A 20,364-nucleotide genomic window follows, 5' to 3' on the forward strand; every position below is an offset into this window, starting at 1 on the left:
ATGTCGCAAAGACTTGACCGCAGCGAGGACATGGAATTATTGGGAGCAGATCTGTGTTCACTGCTACGGGACGGGAGACGAAAAAGAAGATGCCGTCATTGCTGTGGTGCAGTGAATTGGAAACAGTGCGGAGAGGAAGGGAAGGACGCTGCCGGCCCATGAAGATGAGCAAACGTCTAGCACATTGAAGACCATGGTGGGCTCCAGCGATAATGGGTACACTCTCCGTTCCGATTTACTCGTGGTGATTTTGAGTAAATCGGAACGGAGGGAGTACCTGACAAGTGCAGTGGCACTGTTCAATACTGTTGTCCCAACCGGAAAACTCACACTAGTAGAAAAAGGGCCTATTGTCCCGGTTCGTGAGGGCCTTCTGTCCCGGTTTATGAACCGGGACTAAAAGGCCGTTAATAATGCCCTTGGCCTTTAGTTCCGGTTCTTACATGAACCGGGACAGATGGTCCTCCACGTGGCCGTTGCGGCCAGCCCAGGCAGGGGGGCCTTTGGTCCCGGTTGGTGACACCAACCGGGACCAATAGGCATCCACGCGTTAGCATCTGGCTTGAGCTGAGATTTTTTTTAAAGGGACTGGTTTAGCGGTTTTGGGGGTTAATTTAGGTTGTTATTAGGTAGCTAATAGAGAGAAATGTCCTCTCTTATATATCCGTGCTTGGTTGACCAACGCTACTGCTATGCCTAAATATGGCTTAGATTGAAGTGAAGGCAACATGTGGTGCATGTCGAAAGTAATACTAATCCTAACTTGATCAAGTTTGGATTGTACTAGTTTCGACATGCACCACATGCATGTTGCCTTCACTTCAATCCAATCCATGTTCATTTCACCCGCTGATATATAATAACTCTTCATGCTCGCATCATGCATCATCATATATAATAACAAGTCCTACTAATCATCATCATACAACTTTTACTCGTTATTAATAATAAGTCATACGATCATTATCCTCATAGTCATCGAACCAACCCTACTTAATTGTTCTTAGCACATGATCATTAGTATTAGGTAGGACCTAAATACCCTCTTTAAGGTAAAATAGCATAAAACAATATAGACCCTGACTTGCCATTATGGAGAATGAAGATCATCCTGTCTCCAATTCTTGCGCTTCGCTTCCTTTTGCTTCCAAGAACCTCCTTACGACTGTCCATACATTTTTTCCATTCCTTGATTTGCATGTCTCCACTTCTTTTAGAAATCCGGTATGGACAGTTGAGATTTGTAGGATGACCTGGACGTATGTTCAAAACATTAAGGCGACCACTCTGATACATCAAATGATGCACACAATTCTCTGGGATTATCTGTTGAAAAACATAGTAATAACTTCATAGTTAGAAATGATGTACTAGTTTTAGAAGTATGCAAAAGATGTATGGATGTCGTAATAGTAAAAAATCTTACCAGGGTATCTCCATAGTAGTTACCGTAGTTCAACATGTGCACTAGTGGCACGTATTGACCATAATGTGGAGGAGTTTTACAATAGATATTGTAATTCTCAAGATCAGTACAAAATCCGACCAGATTATTTTTCTCCTTATAAGTTAACTCAGAGCCATCGGTGTAGTAGGTTCTGTCTACCATGTTCCGCACATTGTTTGAACAATCAAAATAAGCTGTCAATGAAAATAAGCTGTCAAGTATTTTGAAATGAACAATATAAATTAGTTAATAACTATGTTTGAGAAGATCACATAGGGAAAGAATTGGAAGCATATCAACAAGGACCCAAATGTCCATATTGTCTTGCTCGATTTTAGGATCACCAAGATCCATGGTGGCAAGCATACCCTTATCAAAACCATACATCTTGCAAAGTACTTCCTAATTTTTGCAACCAAAATGGGTTACACTCTCAGAATTGTACAGCTTAACTTCAAAATCCACACCATGATGGGTCCTTAGGTGAATTTTCTTTGTTTCCATACTTTCATGGTCTTCAAAACCCATCCTCTCCAAGACATCGCCGTCTTGCATAGCGTGGGATAAGCTAGTCGAATTGGAAAGGATGAAAATTACACGTTGAAATAGTTGAAGTCATGCTTAATTATGAAAAAAAAACTCTTGTACTTGCGTACTGTTTCAACATCGAAGGTCTCCTCGAGCTTAATGCTGAAGCGACGATCTTCGTCCAGCTCAAGGAACCTGTCGCACATACCTCGGTCGTCGTGGCACCAATCGCACTCCCCCGGGCGGTTTTCGTCGTTTGAGTACGACATTTCCTATGTTCATAATTCAAATATTAAACTTGTACAATTAAATATATGTGCTAAAAAACCTAAATTACATCATTATTATTCATCACGGGTTGACTATCGGTCTGTCGAGCCTTTTCTTGAAAACTCTCAGCTCACGTGGTGTACATATTCGACCGTCGGTGATGGTAGCTCCTCCTTTCATTCCCCAGTGCATTACACCAAATTGTCTAGCACGCGGGAATGAAGGAGAAGCTACCCCCACGACAACAGTCGGGATTCTTCGTCCTCTGATATATGGTGGATACTCGACAGACTTAAAGTCAACCTGAGGACTCATATTATAGGACACATATTGACATGGAGATTTGGCTGGTCTCACCTCGAGGTCGGAGGGGGGTCGGTGACGGGGACGACGGCGCAGATGATGGAGGGGGCTCCTAGATTTCTGTAAAAACAAAAACCCTATAAGCTATCAAGTAATCAAATGCATACGCCTTGCATAGTGCTCTCCAATTTTAGCATTCAAAGTAGGAGTACTTTTCCAATTTGAGCATTCAATAAGCAAAACCAAATCGTAAAATAAAGTAGTATTCAAATTAGCATGCATTAAATTATAAGCAAAACTACATCATCTCTTGCGTCCGTACATCGTCGAATATTATCACTAATTAATACACCTCGAATACTATCATACATATAGCACCGCTAATATAGCTCGAACCGTAGCGCCCGACGGGTATCGTGCGGGCGGTGGACATCCAAAGAGAAGGAACCATCACAGGATCATAGCTCCAGTGAGATCCCTGAAGAACCTGCCAGGTATTGTCGGACCTGCCCTCCAACGCAACCATGTAGCGACGGACGTGCTCGTCCTCCTCGCTGACACGGTGACGTACCACCTCCGCGATGTCCGGAAGCCTCTGCACCGTCACTGGCCCATGCGACCGCCACCAAACAAGGATCGGGTCAACGACAGGCTGGCTCCTCACCAACCTACGCCCCCCCCCGGAAGGTAGCACCTCCCAATACCAGCCGGTGGAGCCCAGTCCCGAACATGGCCCCTCTGATCAAGCCGGCCTCCTCCGCCAAGTCGACGACGAGGATGCGGGATAGGCATCGTCGACGCCGATGCGGGAATAATTGCTTGAACTAAAAAAATAAACTATTTCTATTAATTTTCTTGCTAAAAATAAACTACTTCTATAGTAAAATAAAGTAGTTTTACTAAATCAACTAGTTCAACTACTTAGCACTTATTATAAATAAAATAAAGTAGTACTCACTAAAAAAAATACGTACTTCTATATATAGTAAAATAAACTAGTTTTATTTGATCAACTAGTTCAACTACTAATTAAGCACTTACTATAAATAAAATAAAGTAGTACTAACTAAAAATAAACTAGTTTAACTAGTTCTATTATTTTTCTAACTAATTATATTAAACACTTTCTCTTCTTATTTTCCTTTTTCCTCTCCTGCTTTTTTTCTAAATATGAACATATATATACATAAATGACTTTGATCATACACAATTTTCCTATATATACACAATATGAACATATACATAAATTGACAAAGAAAATTCTATGAACAAAAAAAATCATTAAAATTATATGAACAAAATTACAACAGAAAAAAATCATAAAAATTCTATTAACAGAAAAAAAAATCATAAAAAATTGACATATTCTTTGCATATATATGAACATACAAACATTTGCATATTCAAAAATAATATCACCAAAAAACTCTATGAACAGAAAAAATTCTAACACAATATGAACAAATTACAACAACTCAATTAACTAGACATCTAAATTAGGAAAATTCTAACACAATGAGCTCACTGTGCAAGGGGGCGGCGACGAGGAGGCAGGGCATGGGGATGGCGACGGTGAGGGGCGCGGCGACGGCGACGGTGAGGGGCCCGGCGAAGGGCGACGAAGCAGGGGCACGACGACGGCGACGAGAGACGAGGAGCCAGGGCCGGCGGCGTAGGGGCAGGGGGCGCGGGGCGGGGCAGGGGGCGCAGGGCGGCGACGGCGTCTGGGCGGGGCCGGCGGCGTCGGGGCAGGGGGACGCGGGGCGACGACGGCGACGGCGAGGCGCAGAGGGGCAGCCTGGCAGCGTCGTCGGGGCGGGGAAGATGAACTGATTGAAAATTTTCACAAGTGCTAGTTATATAGACGAAGCATTGGTACCAGTTCGTGGCACCAGCCGGGATGAATGCCTCCTTTAGTCCCGGTTGGTGCCACCAACCGGGACCAAAGGCCTCTTTTCAGCAGCCCAAAGGGCGGGAAGCAGAGGCCTTTGGCACCGGTTGGTGGCACCAACCGGGACTAAAGGCCGGCATTGGTACCGGTTGGAGGCACCAACCGGGACCAAAGCCCCCCTTTAGTCCCGGTTGGTGCCACCAACCGGGACGGAAAGCCTTGCACAGCGGCGTGGTGGTGGGAGTTTAGTCCCACCTCGCTAGTTGAGAGAGAGCCGCACCTGTTTATAAGGTGTGGTGCGCCTAAGCTGTCGAGCTCCTCTCTAAAGCAGGCTTACGGGCCTAACCTCTCTATACATGCCTGTGGGCCTACTGGGCCTTCTGCGGGCCTGAATCCTGGCCCATGGATGGGTTTCTAGTCGTATTCAGGCCGTGGTGGCCCAGTCGGTGGCATAATTTTTATTTTTCCCTGTTTTTTGTTTTCTTTTTTGCTTTATTTATTTTGTTTTGTTTCTACTTACAACAAAAAACTTATTTATTTTATTCCATTTTGTTTCTAATTACTTATGTATTTTACTTTATTTATTTTATTTTTATTTATTTTACTGCTGCAATTTTGTTTATTTTATTAAGGTTTATTTATTTTATTTATTATAATTTATTTTATTTTATTTTATTTTGTTTCTACTTATTTATTTTATAAAAGTTTATTTTATTTTGTTTCTACTTATTTATTTTATTTTATTTTATTTTGTTTCTACTTATTTATAGAAGTTTATTTTGTTTATACTTATTTATTTTATTTTATTTTTTGCTTTTTGTATTTATTTTATGAAAATTCTTTTTGCATTTAATGTTTTGATAATTTTAGTTGCATAAATTCTATATAATTTTAGTTTCAATAATACTAGAGGTTTATAAAAGCTTTTTAGTGGATTCCTTTAGTACCGGTTCTAAGGCTGTTACAAAGGCATTTTATTTGGTGTTCTAAGGCTGGGCCCCACGAGCACCTTTAGTACTAGTTCGTGGCATGAACCTGTAAAAGAGTTTTTTAGTTGATTCTTTCTGCAGCTGTTTTTTAGTCCCACCTCGCCAAGCGAGAGGCACTCGCAGCGGTTTATAAGCCCTGGGTGCAGAGACGATGAAGGAGAGGCGCAATGCTCACCTGCACGTTGCTTAGCTTCAGGCCTTGAGGAAGTGGTGTAGACTGCACGGAGCTATCAGGGTTTCAGACGAAAACTACACATAGCTCCGTGCAGTCTACACTATTTCCTCAAGGCCTGAAGCTAAGCAATATGCAGGTGAGCACTGCGCCTCTCTTTTATTTTTAATAACTTATTACAACTCCGGACTTCTTGTGTATTCAAAATGCAACATTCAAAGCGACATCATTAATTTTCAACCCTTTATGTCTTCATTTGTTATTTTTCATGCATTTACTGTTTTTTGAGCTATAAGACTCTGAAATTGAAAATCATTTCAAATGAACTACGAAAAGGTTGAAAGTTGGCATGGTATCATTATTTCACCCACATAGCATGTGCTGAAAAGTTGAGAGGGTTACGGCAAAAACCGGATGCACTTCGTGTACAAAACGGACAATCTGTTTCGAGATATCAGGGTTTCATACGGAAACTCGTCTGTTACAACAGGCATTTCAAATGAACTATGAAAAGGTTGAAAGTTGGCATGTTATCATCATAATAGTTGTGGAGAGAAAGTCTTCACTTTTTCTTCGCTTGTGTCCTTTGCTTATTGCGCCGTAACCATGGATAATCTTCATCGTTTATCAGGATGCTTGGGTCAGCCTTGACATTGAAGGGAGAAATTTCATGAAACTTTTCATAATCTTCAGACATGTCTGTCTTGCCCTCCACTCCCACGATGTCCCTTTTTCCTGAAAGAACTATGTGGCGCTTTGGCTCATCGTATGATGTATTCGCTTCTTTATCTTTTCTTTTTCTCGGTTTGGTAGACATGTCCTGGACAACGAGTACAGCTCATCACAAACAGTGTTGTCACCTGTGAGACGTGTTTCCAACCAACTGCTGAAAGTCCTGATGTGTTCACATGTAATCCAGTCATCGGACTGCTCCGGGTGTTTGGAGCGCAGACTGTTCTTGTGTTCATCTACATACGGGGTCACCAAGGTAGAGTTCTGTAGAACTGTGTAGTGTGCTTGAGACCAAGAATATCCGTCCCTGAATATTGTTGAGTCCTCTCCAAGCGTGCCTTTTCCAGCTAGTCTCCCCTCATACCGCGATTTAGGGAGACCTATCTTCTTAAGGCCAGGAATGAAGTCAACACAAAACCCAATGACATCCTCTGTTTGATGGCCCATGGAGATGCTTCCTTCTGGCCTAGCGCGGTTACGGACATATTTCTTTCGGACTCCCATGAACCTCTCAAAGGGGTACACATTATGTAGAAATACGGGGCCCAGAATGACAATCTCATCAACTAGATGAACTAGGATGTGCGTCATGATATTGAAGAAGGATGGTGGGAACACCAGCTCGAAACTGACAAGCCATTGCACCACATCACTCCTTAGCCTTGGTATGATTTCTAGATCGATCACCTTCTGAGAGATTGCATTGAGGAATGCACATAGCTTCACATTGGCTAATCGGACGTTTTCCGGTAGAAGCCCCCTCAATGCAACCGGAAGCAGTTGCGTCATAATCACGTGGCAGTCATGAGACTTTAGGTTCTGAAACTTTTTCTCTGGCATACTTATTATTCCCTTTATATTCGACGAGAAGCCAGTCGGGACCTTCATACTAAGCAGGCATTCAAAGAAGATTTCCTTCTATTCTTTGGTAAGAGCGTAGCTGGCAGGACCTTCATACTGCTTTGGAGGCATGCCGTATTTTTCTTGCAAACGTTGCAGGTCCTCCCGTGCCTCAGTTGTATTTTTGTCTTCCCATACACGCCCAAAAAGCCTAGCAGGTTCATGCAAAGGTTCTTCGTCACGTGCATCACGTCGATCGAAGAGCGGACCTCTAGGTCTTTCCAGTAGGGTAGGTCCCAAAATATAAATGTCTTCTTCCACATGGGTGCGTGTCCCTCAGCATCACTCGGAACAGCTAGTCCATCGGGACCCTTTCCAAAGATTACGCGTAAATCATTGACCATATCAAGTACGTGATCACCGGTACGAATGGCGGGCTTCTTCCAGTGATCTGCCTCGCCTTTGAAATGCTTGCCTTTCTTTCCACATTGATGGTTGGTCGGAAGAAATCGACGATGGCCCAGGTACACATTCTTCCTGCATTTGTCTAGGTATATACTTCGTGTCAACTAAACAGTGCGTGCATGCATGGTACCCCTTGTTTGTCTATCCTGAAAGGTTACTAAGAGCGGGCCAATCGTTGATGGTTACAAACAGCAACGCGTGCAGGTTCAATTCCTCCTGTCCGTGCTCATCCCACGCACGTACACCGTTTCCATTCCACAGCTGTAAAAGTTCTTCAACTAATGGCCTTAGGTACACATCAATGTCGTTGCCGGGTTGCTTAGGGCCTTGGATGAGAATTGGCATCATAATGAACTTCCACTTCATGCACATCCAAGGAGGAAGGTTATACATACATAGAGCCACGCGCCAGGTGCTGTGATTGCTGCTCTGCTCCCCGAAAGGCTTAATGCCATCCGTGCTTAAAGCAAACCATACGTTCCTTGGGTAACCTGCAAACTTAGCCCAGTACTTTCTCTCGATTTTTCTCCACTTCGACCCGTCAGCGGGTGCTCTCAACTTTCCGTCTTTCTTACGGTTCTCACTGTGCCATCGCATCAACTTGGCATACTCTTTGTTTCCGAACAGTCGTTTCAACCGTGGTATTATAGGAGCATACCACATCACCTTCGCAGGAACCCTCTTCCTGCGGGGCTCGCCGTCAACATCACCAGGGTCATCTCGTCTGATCTTAGACCGCAATGCACCGCATATCGGGCATGCGTTCAAATCCTTGTACGCACTGCGGTAGAGGATGCAGTCATTAGGGCATGCATGTATCTTCTGCACCTCCAATCCTAGAGGGCATACGACCTTCTTTGCTGCGCACGTACTGTCGGGTAATTCGTTATCCTTTGGAAGCTTCTTCTTCAATATTTTTAGTAGCTTCTCAAATCCTTTGTCAGGCACAGCATTCTCTGCCTTCCACAGCAGCAATTCCAGTACGGTGCCGAGCTTTGTGTTGCCATCTTCGCAATTGGGGTACAACCCTTTTTCGTGATCCTCTAACATGCGATCGAACTTCAGCTTCTCCTTTTGACTTTCGCATTGCGTCCTTGCATCGATAATGACCCGGCAGAGATCATCATCATCGGGCACATCGTCTGGTTCCTCTTGATCTTCAACAGCTTCCCCCGTTGCCGCATCATCGTGCACATCGTCTGGTTCCTCTTGATCTTCAGCAGCATCACCGTATTCAGGGGGCACATGGTTGTCATCATCCTCTTCTTCTTCGCCGTCTATCATAACCCCTATTTCTCCTTGCCTCGTCCAAACATTATAGTGTGGCATGAAACCCTTGTAAAGCAGGTGGGTGTGAAGGATTTTCCGATCAGAGTAAGACTTCGTATTCCCATATTTAGGGCATGGACAACACATAAAACCATTCTGCTTGTTTGCCTCAGCCACTTCGAGAAAATCATGCACGCCCTTAATGTACTCGGAGGTGTGTCTGTCACCGTACATCCATTGCCGGTTCATCTGTGTGCATTATATATAATTATGTGTGTCAAAAGTAAGAAAATTAGACAAGTATCTATGTAAAGTAAGAATTTTTTTCTTTTAGAAAGAAGATAAGACCAAGAGCTCACCACGGTGGTGCCGGCGACGAGATCGGCGCGGGCGATCGATGGCGGTGAAGACGGGGACGGGGCGTGACAGACCGCTAATATAAACCTAGACAAATCTTGGGAAAAATGGAGCTCGGAGGTCGAGCTTCGAGAGGAGAAAGCTTAACTAGCGTGCCTCGGGCATTTCATCGAACACCTCATGTGCATAGGAGGTGAGCTACAACACCCAATGACCTCCCCCTCGCCGGCCAGCAAACAACAGAGCACTGTGGAGTGCTCTGCTGCGGCGATGGGGTATATATAGGCAACTCATTTTGTCCCGGTTCGTGGTATAAACCGGGACTAAAGCCCAGCGTTCTGTCCCGGTTCGAGCCAAGAAGCGGGACCAATGGTTGTGGGCCAGGAGCGAGGACCATTGGTCCCGGTTCGTTCCTAGAACCGGGACAAATGGGTCGAAACGAACCGGGACGAATGCCCACGAGGCCCCGGCCGGCCCCCGGGCTCACGAACCGGGACGAATTCCCCCATAAGTCCCGGTTCGTGACTGAACCGGGACTAATGGGTTGGCCAGGCCCGAACGAAAGCCCTGTTTTCTACTAGTGTCAAGGATATACAACGCGTGTGCGCGGATCTTTATGTGAACCAAGGGCTCAGATAATGAGATCGTATAGTAGTATGATCCATAACGAATTTTCGCGTTTGAAATACCTTTGCTAGATCTCTTTGAGTATGAGTTACACTCTTTATTGTAGACATGCATACTATCCCCTAGGGCGTTAACTCTGAGAATTATTTTCTATATGAGAGTGCTTCTAAAATTAAAGGTGAATTATATATATTTATTTAGAGCATATTGTTTACTTTTCAACTGTTTCAACGGTATTAGAATGTACCATCGTAGTCAATGTTAAAGAAATTATACTATAAGTCTTCTAGCCCAAGGCCTAGTCCGAAATAGATGTACTTTTATTTCTATTAATTTTTTCCTTATTTTGTTGACAATATTGCTCATATGTATTTTTAGTATGATTTTCATTCCTTTGGCAGCATGTGTGTAATTATTCACCAATGAGCCCCCCCCCCCCCCCCCCCAAATTTTAATGCACATGTCATGTTTTCTCTCTTTTGTTCAACAACGACTATGCAAATATGTCCTTCGGTCAACCTCAAATCCAATATAAGACACCAATTTATTTGATCTTTTCTCACTAACTTGTAAGGATATTTGTAATTGCTAGCTATTATCCCTTAAAATAATCGGTATGCCAGCTAATATTTGACCATATTGACCAGGTGCTTAATCTAAGCAAAAGAGACAATCTGACATCATTGTTTTTTAATATCATCAATATTGAAATTATCTAAAGGTATTTTTCACTTTCTATTCGTCGGTCGGTGTGGAGCTTTTTCTTTCAGAAAAATAACAAGGGCGATAATAAGTGGGACATTTCAACAAATATTTTGTAAATTGTTTTGTAGTCCCTCCGTCCCATAAAATAAGAGTGTTTTTGACACTATACTAATGTAAAAAATGCTCTTATATTGTGAGACGGAGGGAGTATGTTTTACATTGTAGCATAATAGTACACACTTTCTTCCATAATGTAGTGAACATAGTTTTTTTTTTCAAAATTCAAACCTCATAAACTTTGACCAAATTTGTGGAGAAAAAATTTATATCCATAATGCCAAATAGATATCATTAGATTCGTCCTAACACATAATTTCATACATTACATATTTGGTATTGTAGATATAAATAATTTTCCTTATAAAGTTTGTAGAAGTCTGCAAAGTTTGACTTTTCAAAAAAAAATCTATGTGCACTATATTACCAAACAGATGGAACATTTTTTTGTCTTCCAGTCACTTTCATCTGTACATGCATGTAACCCAGTTTATACTTTATAGCCTTTTTAGAATATGTTTTGTCCAGGGATCAAACAATTAGTTCTGGATATTAAATAAGCACAGAAAACTGAAGTTTGAATGCTGAGCTAAAAGTTGATTAGTTTACGTGATATTTAGTTGTATACGTATCAGTAGCACATATGCCCGTGTGTTGCGACGGAAGAAAATTAGTATTTATTTAAATTTAGTAAGAATTATATGTGCAAGCAAAACCCTGTGCGCATGTCAAAAAGGAACATTTAGCTTCTCGGTTTCGTCGGGTGCGAAGTAATCAATCCGCTAATTTGCAATTTATTGATCGAGGGCATTAAGAGTTTTGTTACGTCATCGTACACAAGAGAAGGCCCGTTAATTATTCAATCTACTTTTCCCTTCAATTGAGGAGATTTTAAGGTATGAAGTTCCAAATATTATACGAAACATGAACCATTTTTTAAATCCTGAACAATTTTCATAAAAATTATGAACACTTTCAGAAAAATGCAAAACAAATTTGAAGAACGAACATTTTTAAAATCAAACATTTTTTGAAAACATATTCCTTTTTGATAAAAACATGAACATTTTTTGAATTTGTGAACATATTTTTAGAACGGGAACATGTGTTGAATATTCATATCATTTTTCAAAAATGTGTATCGTTTAACATTGTTTTGAATTGTGCAAATTTCGCTAAAACAAGAATATTTTCTGGATTGGAGCAATTTTTAATTTCCATTTTCTTTTTAGAAATCCCGAACAATTTTGAAAAACAATAAATGTTTTTGAAAAAATGGGAATCATTTTCAAGTTCTCAATATTTTTCAAAATTGCAACAATATTTTGGAATTCTGAACATTTTCTATAATTTGATTTTTTTTGGAAATTCTAAACGCTTTTTGATAATTTTGAATTTATGAAATAAATTCTATAAGAAAAATAAACTTGGAAGTGGTGGAAGAGATAGTGGAAGGAGAATAAGAAGTAAAACACAGAAACAAAGAATAATGGGCCATGCCATTATTGGTTATCTTGTGCGAAGCTCCGACTATTTGTCGCCCTACGCGAAAAATATAATTTTTCCAGCTGCGTCGGCAGAAAAATAAGTGGGCTGGTTTTGCTGGGCCACAGTGCATGGCCCACGGACAAAATTCTGGAAAAGCCTTTTTTTTTCTAGCAGACAGACGCTCAAGAACTTAGTACCAAGTCGGATAGAAAAAAATCTTTTCAGCGGTGAACGGATGAAAAAATTAATGAAACGCATCTTGCTTTATTAGTAGAGAAATATTTGTCAGGACGTTTTTTGGGCGCTACTAGGCGCCGGTGCGCCGGCCGCGCCGGCCCAACTCACCTGTAGCGTAGGATGGCGTGAGATTGAGCGACCCAGATCTCTTCCCTGACTCGGTCGTGTCGCTTACCCCCACCTCTCTCGCAGCTTGAGCCTCGTAACGAGGAACAGATCCCGCGCATGCCTCGCCCTCGGCCGCCCTCCTCCGGCCACAGCCCCGTCATCGGTAGCAGCTAGCCGGCCGCCCTCGCCGCCGGTCGCGGATTCAGCGCACTCGCTGTGACCTGTAGCAAAAATCGCCTCGCACATCACCCTCGCCCCTAACCGTTTCCGCGGCATGCCCAACTCGGGCCATCAAGGCTGCCAGCAGCCTGCCGTCCCCCGACGCTCCAGTACCATGCGCTCCACCTCGCAGCCATGCCGGCTGTGGTCGCAGTACTCTCGGCCTCCTCCTGCAGCCGGCTCCAGCAAAATCCAAATCATGGTCGTAGCATCCCCACATATTGGTTCCAGCATATCCAATCCACGGTTGCAGCTTCCCCACAATCGGCTCCGGCAAAAATCCAGCCATGGTTTGTGGCATCCCTGCCGGCCAGTTCCAGCTATTAGAATACAGTGTAGAATACATGTATAGCTAGTAGGACGTGTGTGCAGTTTTCCTTGTAGCACTCGCGATCCCATGCCCCGCACTCGGCCAGCCCACGATCATTATCGTGGGTTCGTGCCTCTCTGTAACTCTACATAAGCTGCCCGATGGCAATACGATCGTTGTGTTCGATCTCATCTTGCCTTCATGGTATCAGACGCAGAGGATCTCAATCCTTTCGCGACCTATCCCTCCCACCCTTCCGCTGCCATGGACACCAACCCGGTCTCCTCCCCCGACTCCTCTGCTGACGGCGATCACGCCGGCGGAGGTGTTCTCCAGGACCCGATCTTCCACCCTGAGGCCGCGAGCCCTAGCATTGCGGTCCACCGCCGCCACCACGCGCCTTTCCCTTCTCCGTCCTCCAAACCATCGACATACGCCATCACATCCCCGTCGTTCTTGATCTCCACGGCGGCAACTACGCTCAGCGGTGCCGTTTCTTTCACACCGTTGTCGGCATATTCGGCATTCGCGACCACATCATCGCTCCCGCTGCACCGGCCCGCCGTGACCCTGAGTGGGTTATGATCGATCACTGCGTGGTCCACTGGCTCTATGCCACGATCTCGCCGGAGCTTCTCGCCGCCGTCATGCAGCCTGATGACACTGCTGCCGTTCTCTGGTCGGCTATCGATGGCATCTTCCGCGACAACCAACTCTCGCACGCGGTGTACCTCGACGCCGAGTACCACGCCAGGGGGATCAGACGATCATGCAGTATTGCACCTGCCTGAAGACGTTCGCTGATCAGCTCCGCGAACTGGGGCAGCCCGTCGGCGACAGGCAGCAACTCTTCAACATGATCCGCGGCCTGAACCGTCAGTTCCACGGTGCGATTCCCCACCTCACCTCGCGTGTGCCCCTGCCCACGTTCCTGCAGGCTCGTTCCTTCCTTCTCCTCGAGGAGCACCGTGCCGAACAGGTGACCCGGCTCCAGTCTGCGCACCCTCTCGTTGCGGCCCGGTCTTCAGCGGCTCCGGCACCACCATCTCCCGCTCCCCTGCCGCCTGCTGCTGACTCCGGTGGAGGGCGCGGACGCGGGCGTGGTCGCTGCCGTGGGCGGGGCAGCCCCGGCGCGTCGTCTTCATCAGCGCCGCCGCCTGCGGCCTCTGGCGCTCCAACGCTCCCAGGGCATGCGCCCGGCGCCAATTCCTGGACAGGGATGGTGCAAGCGTGGCCCATGCCGTGGCGCGCTCCCGGCGCCGGCGTCCTCGGGCCCCGTCCCGGCCCGCCTCATCAACAGGCCTACTTCGCCGGGGCGTCCGCATCCGTCCCGCCTGCCTATGGCTATGGTGCCTATGGCGCCCCTCCTGGTCTCGCCTACGGCTCGCCCGGGGCCAGCTCCAGCACTGCGCCTCCGCCGCCACAACCGCAGCCCTGGGACATGGGGCCCCTGCACGCTGCTCTTCAGGCTGCGTCGGCGCCCTCCCCGTCTCCTGCGAGCACATCGGACTGGTACCTGGATTCAGGTGCCACAGCACACATGACTGCAAACCCGGGTACTCTCTCTTCCCTCCGTGCTCACAACTCTCCCAACCACATTATGATCGGTGATGGTGCCCATCTTCCCATCACTCACGTTGGGCAGGGCTCTCTCATCACCACTAATTCCTTCGTCAGGCACTGGGAGGCCGTCCTTCGTCAGGCACTGCTCTAGGTCTCCTTTACCTGCACACCGTCGGCTACGCACACTTGCCACGCCTGTCGTCTTGTCAAGCATGTCCGCCTTCCTTTCTCTGCATCCACCAACCATAGCTATTTTCCGTTCCAGTTACTGCATTTAGATGTTTGGACCTCTCCAGTTGTCAGTGTCTTTGGTTTTCAGTATTACCTCGTTGTACTCGACAGTTGTACTCACTATGTATGGACGTTTCCAGTTCGCAACAAGTCAGATGTATTTGCTGTTCTTACTGATTTCTATGCCTATGTCCAAACACAGTTCGAGCGCCCAATCCTTGCTTTTCAAACAGACAACGGACGTGAGTTCGACAATCACGCCATGCGCGCTCTCCTCGTCAACCATGGCTCAATACTGCGCCTCTCCTGCCCTTACACAGGCCAGCAGAATGGCAAAGCTGAGCGTATCTTGCGCACCCTAAATGACAGCACCCGCTCACTCTTGTTCCATGCCGCCATGCCTGCTCATTTTTGGGCGGAAGCGCTCGCCACGGCGACTCTCCTCCTCAACTACAAACCCTGCTCCACCACTTCTTCTCGCACGCCTCATGAGCTCCTGCTCGGCAGCCCGCCAGATTACTCCACTCTTCGTGTGTTCGGATGCCTCTGTTACCCCAACATCACGTCGACATCCCCGCATAAACTGGCGCATCGCTCTGTCGCTTGCGTTTTCCTCGGGTACCCGCATGATCACCGTGGCTACAGGTGCTATGATCCGGCCACTTGCCGTGTTCTTACCTCGCGCCATGTGCGTTTCGATGAGCGCGTGTTCCCCTTTGCTGCCGCACGTCTCCCTGCCACCGGCCCTCCTTGCACTAATGGTGATGCTCCGGCTTCGCCATACTACGTGCCTGCTCCTGTTCAGATCCCTACTGTGGCGCTGGATCCTCGCCCGGGGCCGGCTGCTTCATCACCGCGGCGCACTGGCTCTCACGCCGCAGATTCAACGTCCGCCATTGGATCTGCTGCGGACGGCCCGCCTTCGCCCCCACTTGGCGCGCACTCACTGGATTCAAGTGGGGCGGTCGGATCGTCATCGCACGGTTCTTCTTCACCCGCCCCCTTCGCGCCCGATGGGCGTTCAAGCGGGACGGCTGGATCCTCATCGCACGGCTCTGCGTCGTCTTCCTCGACATCGCCCTCGCCGCCCCAGCCCCTGCACGGATGATCACACGCGCGCGCGCCGGCGTGCACCGCCCCAACCAGTGCTATGCCAACGACTACGTCTGTACCGCCACCGTTGCTCTACCTCCGGGTGTCTCTCCTCTTCCGCGCTCCGTCCGCGACGCTCTTCGGCGATCCCAACTGGGTCGCGGCCATGCGGGAGGAATTCGCCGCGCTCGTCAGCAACAACACCTAGGAGCTCGTTCCCCGACCACCGCGCGCCAACGTGATCACCGGCAAATGGGTATTTCGCCACAAGCTGCGTCCAGATGGCTCCCTCGAACGCTACAAAGCCCGATCGGTCGTCCGCGTCTTCAACCAGCGTGCCGGCGTTGACTACGGCGAAACCTTCTCGCCTGTTGTGAAGCCTGCCACGATCCGCATTGTGCTCACCCTTGCTGCTTGACGCTCCTGGCCAGTTCATCAACTGGATGTGAAGAAAGCGTTCCTCCACGGTACGCTTCAGGAGGAAGTGTTCTGCTTGCAACCTGCCGGTTTCGTGGATGCCGCCAAGACCGATCATGTCTGTCGCCTTGCTAAGTCCCTCTACGGGCTCAAGCAAGCGCCGCGCGTGTGGTTTCTTCGGTTCGCCACCTTCCTCACCACCATCGGCTTCACTGCGACGCGCTCCGACACCTCCCTCTTCACCTTCAAGCGCGGTGTGGATGCTGCCTACCTGCTGCTCTACGTGGATGATATCATCCTCACTGCCTCCACCGACGCACTTCTCTGTCGCATCATCGCCAGCCTCACCAGCGAGTTTTCTATGAAGGACTTGGGCCCGCTCCATTTCTTCCTCGACATTCAAGTGACTCGTACGTCCCGCGGCTTCTTCCTCTCTCAGGCCCAGTACGCTGAGGACATCCTCGAGCGCACGGGCATGGACAACTGCAAGCCTGCACCAACGCCCGTCGACGCCAAGGCCAAGCTGCCCGCGGCCGATGGGCCGCGCGTCTCCGATGCCACTGCCTACCGCAGTCTGGCCGGCGCTCTGCAAACTTGACGATCACGGAGCCCGAGCTCGCGTACGTCGTCCAGCAAATCTGCCTCCACATGCATGATCCGCGGGAGTGTCACCGTGCTCTTCTCAAACGAGCCCTCCGGTACGTCCGCGGTTCCACGCACCTCGGACTGCATCTTCGCGCTTCCTCGACACTGGAGCTCCGTGCCTACACCGACGCCGACTGGGCAGGTTGCCCTGACACCCGACGTTCTATGTCGGGCTACTGCGTGTTCCTAGGAGATGCTCTCATCTCTTGGTCCGCGAAGCGTCAGGCCACCGTCTCGTGCTCGAGCGCTGAGGCCGAATACCGCGCGGTCGCAAACACCGTTGCGGAATGTGTCTGGCTTCGCCAACTGCTCGGTGAGCTCTGATGCGCGGTCACCACGGCGAGCTTGATCTACTGCGACAACATATCAGCGGTGTACCTCTCCAGCAATCCAGTCCATCATCGGCGCACCAAACACATCGAGCTGGACATCCACTTCGTCCGTGAACGCGTGGCCCTCGGCGAGTTCCGTGTCATGCATGTTCCAACGCGTCAACAATTCGCTGATGTGCTGACGAAAGGGCTGCCCACCGATGTCTTCAACGAGTTTCGCTCCAGTCTTTGCGTCTCCAACAACGACGCCAAGACTGCAGGGGGGGTGGGTGGGTGTGTTAGAATACAGTGTAGAATACATGTATAGCTAGTAGGACGTGTGTGCAGTTTTCCTTGTAGCACTCACGATTCCATGCCCCGCACTCGGCCAGCCCACGATCACCATCGTGGGTTCGTGCCTCTCTGTAACTCTACATAAGCTGCCCGATGGCAATACGATCGTTGTGTTCGATCTCTTCTTGCCTTCACCAGCATTCTAAGACCATGGTTGTAGCATGCTCGCTGTTGGGTCTAGACTCCTCGGGCCATGTTTGTAGCATCCTCAGGCTGGTTGAAGCTTTTGTTGGCGCAAATCCGGAAACCTCATGCACAAAGAAACTCAACTCGAGCACGAACTCGGAGCATTGGCGACGAACGCCGCGGCCGCGAACCGGCCTGTATCTTGGCAACTTTATTCACTGGGTTTTGGCACCACTCAACAACTACATTGCCTGGCCTTTATACACGAGGTGACGCAACTCCCACGCATACATGACCCCACGTACGCACTCCCTCAGGACTCGGCCTCTTCTCGTCGTGAGCCACTTGCTCCTCCGCGAGACCAGCGCTACCTCCGAGCTCAGTGCTGTACATAGTCAACATGCAACCGTTGCAGTTTCCGGCCCAACTATCCTGCTCACGCTGCATGCACACGACTCAGACAACCCATGCATGCAGTTAGCCTGCAGTCATTCCTGCACCTACACACCCGACGCACACAATTAATCGGAAAACAAACTCCAAGTCACGATTACTGCTAACAGCTTTTTCCATAGCCACTTGTAGCTCTCATCAACTTTCGTTGCAGCTTTCGCCGTCGTCCCGCAGCTTCCCGGCGTCTCTTGTCAGCGCCGGTTTTTGAAGTTTCACGGTGGACGCTTTTTTTCATACCCGTTGAAGCTTTTTTCCATCCAGGATGAAGTTTTTTCCCATTCCGATCCAATCTTCTTTCAACAGCGGTTGAAGCTTTTCTCGATGCCGGTTGAAGCTTTTTCCATGTTCAAAACTTTTCCTCTACGCCGGTTGTAGCTTTTTTTTTCATGATCGAAGCTTTTTCGGATGCCGATTGAAGCTTTTTTCCAAGCCGGTTGAAGCACCCTTGACTAGTTGCCGTACCAAAAACACCTCACTGTGGGCCATGATTTCAGCATTTTTTCCACCGCAGCTGGGCAATGAAGCTGTCGCAACTTTTTCGCCACCGGCCATCGACAGATGCAAACTGTTGCTGCTGTTGCTCATAGCACTGGCTGTCACCGCTTCCAGCATCTGTGGGCCACGATTTCCGCATTTTTCCACCGCAGCTACAACATCCCCGCCTGGTCGTGGTCACCGCCGGGAGCTTGAGTGTTCGCAAGGTCTAGTTTTCTATCGGTCATTGGTTCTAGCAAATGTATGGATGTAGCAAAAAACTTCGGTGATGGTAGCAAAACCGAAGCACGGTTGCAGAAAAACGTCGTCACCGCCCATCGCGGGTTGCAGCTAATCCATGAATAAATGTAGCAAAAATGTCGCCGCCGTCGTTGCACGTCGTAGGTAAGCTATGAAGCATGTAGCAAACAATGACGCCGGTAGTAGCAAAAACAGACAACGGTTGCAGCAAATGTCATCGCCGCTGACCCGGGTCACAGCTAATCTGTACATGGTTATAGCAAAAAAGCCCGCCGGTGGTAGCTTCGACCATAGCCGGTTGCAGCAAATAAAAACGTCGTCGCCGCCGTCGAGGTTGCAGCATCATCATGAAGGATGTAGCAAATGCTAGTGGCAAAAACTGACACAGTTGCAGAAAAAACTATGTTGCCGCGGTCGCGGGTCATGCCCTCGCCGTATTTGGTTGTAGCAAATTCTGCCATGGGTCGCAGCTTCTTAATTGCCTGGTTCCAGCACCTCACCGCAACGGTCACAACACCCCCCTCCCCCCCTCGTGACTTCAGTTGAATCAGTTTCATGCCGGCCGCGCACCAACGTCGTCCGAGCTCGTTGTTTGTAGCGGCCATGGTTGCACGCAGACGTTTTCTGCCCTGTGTTGGTGCAGAGGGCTGCGGCACGCGGCGGCGATCACCGGAGACACAACCAGAGAGGAGGAGGAAGAACACAGAGGGTTTGCCGGCGCACGAACGCCCCCCGCACGAACGGGATTTTCCGTATTTTCTCCTCAAGCTCGAACTCGATCTCCTCAGCGATTAGACAAGGTTGGAGTGGGTCTTATACCGGCGAGCTCCGACATGCCAGGCCGCGCTCGAACGCACCCACCTGCCACTCGCCACGTCCCGCGTGCACCGGCTCGCGCGCTCCGATCGCGCACGCACGCGATCGCCGCGGCCATGCTGCGCCCGACACGGTCCACTCCCCCTAGTCCCTCGCTAGCTACCCAGCGCACACACACGCTGACTCACACACGCACGCACACCTACACTTGGGCACGCACGCACGCACCCATGCTCGCCCTGGCCCGAGTCCGACGCGGCCACCGCACGCGCGCGCGCACCGCACGCCGAGCTTGCCACAGCTTATTCCCAACACGCTTCCCCTAAGCCGTGGCCTAGAGGAGGCCGTTGTCGTCGACGTCAACGTCCGCCAGCAGCGGCTGCTCTGCCGCCGCCGCCTTGCGCTGCTCCGGGCAATCGCGCTTGAAGTGGCCGCGCTCGCCGCACTTGTAGCAGCGGCCACGCCTGTTGCCGCCATCCCACGTCGCCACGCTCCGCGCGTCGTCGTCATCCCGAGCTCCCCCTTGACGCCGCTCCCGTGCGCGCCACTGCACCGCTGTGTACAGAAGCTGCCCGTCCGCCCACTCGCCGCTGTTCTGCCCGCGAGG

The sequence above is a fragment of the Aegilops tauschii genome, chromosome 1, assembly GCF_002575655.3.
Source record: "Aegilops tauschii subsp. strangulata cultivar AL8/78 chromosome 1, Aet v6.0, whole genome shotgun sequence".
Lineage (NCBI taxonomy): Eukaryota > Viridiplantae > Streptophyta > Magnoliopsida > Poales > Poaceae > Aegilops > Aegilops tauschii.